Here is a 4900-nt window from a genome sequence, read left to right as displayed (position 1 = left end):
CGAATAGTAAATCAAAGGAAGGTTTGGATGAGAAAGGATTTGATTCTGGAGGAGGTCAAAAGGACAAATAGTCAGCAGGAGACGCTGTTTAGGTGAAATGCTGCAAAGTTAAAGCCACGATATTTTACATACACCTACTGAAATTTGTCAAGAGATAAAAAGTTTTACCCCGAACATTTCGTCTTTCTCGTTAATTCATTCTTGGTGTCTTACACATGGTCCTAGAAATATGTCATGTTATTGATCTTTTTTTATGTCTTCGCAGTATTATTGGGTATTCAGAGGAAGAGAGCAATACCACACAAAAACACATTAATCATTTAAAATTTTATTAATACTTGTTGAAACTAACAATGTTCAACTCTACACAGAAACTGTTGTCTATACTCACGAACGCCAACTGTACATAGAAACTGAAGTATCCTGACTGACGTGCGCCAAATGTACGCAGAAACTATAGTATCCTGACTGAGTGAGTGACGAGCGCCAAATGTACACAGAAACTATAGTATCCTGACTGACAAGCGCCAACTGTACACAGAAACTATAGTGTCCTGACTGACGAGAGCGCCAACTGTACACAGAACTATAGTACCCAGACTGACGGACGCCCACTGTACACAGAAACTATAGTACCCAGACTGACGGATGCCAACTATACACAGAAACTATAGTACCCAGACTGACGGACGCCCATTGTTCACAGAAATTGTAGTGCCCAGACTGACGGACGCCCTGTACATAGAAACTATAGTGCCCGGATCACATTCTTCTCGCTGACAAATTCCATTAAATGTAGGTGATATTTCACTGAAAAACCAAAAGCTAAGGAAAATAGGAAATATGGAATGGTGACACCTCCCTGAAATTAGAGCTTGGGTGGGAAATCGTGCCGGATGGGCCGTGTCATTTATATATATATATCCTTCAGTTTAGCTTCCTAAATGGCCTATCAACACAGGACCGGTCAGTAGGCGAATACATCTGATAAAGGAAATGACATCAATGAAAAGCGAAAGTCTGGTTTAGGTGCAGATCAGTGCGATTAGATTATACATTTTTGTAAGTTGTTTACTCAAAATTGTACGCGACTCGCTATGCATTGAAGCTTTTTGTTAGCTCTTTATTTCAATGAATACATTTACGATTGCGTAATGTATGAACGGCCTAGGTCGGTGATGGTAACCGATTAAAGGTTTAATCGAGTGTAATTTGATGTCTACACATTTATAATTATGCTTCTTTTATTTTGCCAATATAAATGGCTGTGCAGTCCTTGTTATTTGCGGTTTTCAACCTGAAAAATGAAGTTTAAAATCAGTAAAAGATGGAGATAAACCCGCACACATAGTCCATTTTAAATCCTCAAGAATGTTTCCTTCTAGTGTCATCTTTTTCTGGAGGGGTGACGCTACCTTATTTCCGTCGGACTCCAGTCTTGAAATGATCATACGAATGAAAAATGGCAATAAAAGTATACTCTGAAGGAGACATGTACCTTACCACAGGGAGTTGATAATTTGTTACAGCTGAGACGTGTACATTGCCACAGGGACTTGATAATTTGTTACAGCTGAGATGTGAACATTGCCACAGGGACCTGATAATTTGTTACAGCTGAGACGTGTACATTGCCACAGGGACATGATAATTTGTTACAGCTGAGACGTGTACCTTACCACAGGGACTTGATAATTTGTTACAGCTGAGACGTGTACATTGCCACAGGGACCTGATAATTTGTTACAGCTGAGACGTGTACATTGCCACAGGGACATGATAATTTGTTACAGCTGAGACGTGAACATTACCACAGGGACCTGATAATTTGTTACAGCTGAGACGTGTATATTACCACTGGGACATGAGCATTTGTTACAGCTGAGATGTGGACATTACCACAGGGACCTAAGAATTTGTTACAGCTGAGACGTGAACATTACCCACAGGGACCTGAGAATTTGTTACAGCTGAGATGTGAACATTACCCACAGGGACCTGAGAATTTGTTACAGCTGAGATGTGTACATTACCACAGGGACCTGAGAATTTGTTACAGCTGAGACGTGAATATTACCCACAGGGAACTGGGAATTTGTCTGGACCTCACCTAAGTTATTAAGACTACTTTTATACGTTTTTGGGGTTTAGATTAACTTTCGATGAAAATGCCACCTCCAAGTTATGTTTACTTTCTTACATCAAAACCCACATTATTTGTGGGTGTACTAAAAGTACCGTTGGAAACATGGATATTTTTTCTTTTAGAAAGTTCAGGTATGCACGTAAAATACTTTACATACAACTCTTTATAACTGCTTTCCTGAAAGCCAGAAGAGGCCGCTATTTTGATACAGCTAAGATACTAACTGGTAAGTAAGTACTGGTCAATGACCATATGTTACTATTGAGTACCGCTGTGTAGATTCCTGGCTAATTACCTGATTGATAGCTTTACGATTGCGAAAAGCATACTCTAAATCATTCACCCCTGAAGACACATTTGAACTCCTCCAATTTAAATATTGAAATAGTTCATTATGACAATTCAGGGTGAATTGTCCACCACACACACAACCATCGCACACACTCTCCTCTCACCTAGCCAAAGCACGAGACTTACTACACAAACGGTAACACAATACTACTTGTACAATATACATGTATTTTATGGAAATCCATTGATGTATCTTGGTTTAAAAAAATCCAAATATTATTAAGTATTTTATCATAACTGGACAATATTGAGAAGGTCATTTTCAGTAGCAGATGATTATAAGCCATGGGTCTGTTAAAAGTGTCTTGCTTAGTCTTTATAATAATAATTTTGGTTAATATTAATATAATTATTCAGTGTCACTTTCATTAATTTCACATTAATTATCACAACGGGTTTAATACAGGTTTGTACAAGTTACATGTGAAATAAAGATACAGTTATAAGATATATTTACATAGTAAATCTTACATGGACTGTTATAATTAATTTATGCAGATTAAACAAATGATGAATACATTGAATGAACATTTACAGAAAGTGCCATACATAACACCATGCCTACCATACACTAATGATCTGAAACATGACTCTATGTAGACTTAGCGTCTATAGTCCTAACGGATTGCACTCAGAATGCTTTTTATGTGACTTTTAGACTTTTAGTCTACACAACTTTATCACGTATTGATATTACGTCTTTTCGTATTGCAGAGTTATATGCTCTTGTGAGCAGGTATTGATTGCTACGTCATTTGTTTGTGAGAGTAACGACATAGTTTTTGGGAAAACGACGTAATTTTCTCACACAAACTAATGACGTAACAATCTATACCTGCTCACAAGAACAGATAACTCTGCAATACGAAAAGACGCAATACGCCAAACTTCCTATATGTATTGTTATATAACCTGTGGTATGATTGTGACGTCACCTTTGATTGTATAGTACGAAGACAACGGGATAGTTCGATTTTTAAAAGTTACACTTCAGAAGTAAAACTTGACGGACTTGCAAATACAAATGCAGACCTGAAAAGACTTTGCCAAGATCTAGACTAGCCAAAAACTAGATTTAATCACTAGACCCGTCTATATTTAATAACGAATTCACAAAATGGTCCAACCGTTTTGATCTCGTTAAACGAAAGTACGTTTTTCGGAAATAACTTACTCTACAGTACTTTTGTAAGTGTGTTTATTGTAAAATTACATACCTGTATTTGTTATATTGATTACGTATATCATTCATGGATTGCTTATAAGCATTGGTTATTAATAAAATCAACAACTGTTTGTGCTATGTCCAACAGCATTTCATACCAAAATTATGGACCTGCATTACTCGAATACTAGGATAAGTTTTCCCACGACCCCGACGACTTCGAGATAACGAGGTATTTACAAGTTTACCAAAACCGCAAAACAAGTTTTAAAAAACATAGATAAAATGTTCTCTAACTTTATATTGAACAGTAAGAATAATAGAATTGCAAAAAATCAAATTATGAAGACATGAAGAAGGAGGTCTTAAGATGGTTAATATAAAATACTTTATAAAAATCAACGAAACTGACATGGATCCAAAGATTCTTAAAATCAAATGGAGCATGGACTTACACATTTGAAAACATAATTGGTGAACATAAAAACACTAGTTAATTATGGAAAAGTACTTATAAAAAAAAAAGCGAATTCAATAAAAAAAAAAAAAACTTTTCTGGAAAGAAGTACTAATTGACTTATATGAATTTGCTAGTACAATATATGATGAAGATAATACCAACAACTATGGTTTAACGACAAAACTAAAATTGATAATAAACCAGCTGATTTCAAACAATGGGCAAAAAAGGTATTATGTTTGTACCCGACCTAATAAACAAACGGGGTGAAATAATTCACTCTTACGAACACTTTTGTGAAAAATATGAGTTCCGTCCCCAAATAACCAGTATGTTCTATGGTTAACGCAATGCAATTACAGATTTATGTAATAAAACACAAAACAGGCATCATAATACCGCATTGTCCAAGATACATCTACTAAATAATAACATACATAGAGGTCAGTCAATATATAGTGTATTGGTCAAAGAATTGAACGTGAACAACACATATAAAACAAAATGGTCCGAAGAATTAGATTTAGCGGTAGATGACATTTGGTGGAAAAAATTTAATGTAATCTCTTTCAAATATTAAACGTTAAATTGCATAAATATCTTCATATGATAAAGATAAAAGATGCTCTGTAAATTGTGTAATAGATGTGTAGAACTATACTACTCATGTTTGTGAATGTAGAATAGCGGACAACTACTGGAATGAAATTAAATAGTGGTTACAAACAAAAACAAACAAAAACAAATCTCTGCCTAATATAAGTATTTATTTATTTAA

Source organism: Mizuhopecten yessoensis, unplaced genomic scaffold (assembly GCF_002113885.1).
Source record: "Mizuhopecten yessoensis strain PY_sf001 unplaced genomic scaffold, ASM211388v2 scaffold716341, whole genome shotgun sequence".
NCBI classification, from domain to species: Eukaryota; Metazoa; Mollusca; class Bivalvia; order Pectinida; family Pectinidae; genus Mizuhopecten; species Mizuhopecten yessoensis.
The sequence above is the reverse complement of the archived record's forward strand: the minus strand, read 5'-3'. Positions refer to the sequence as shown.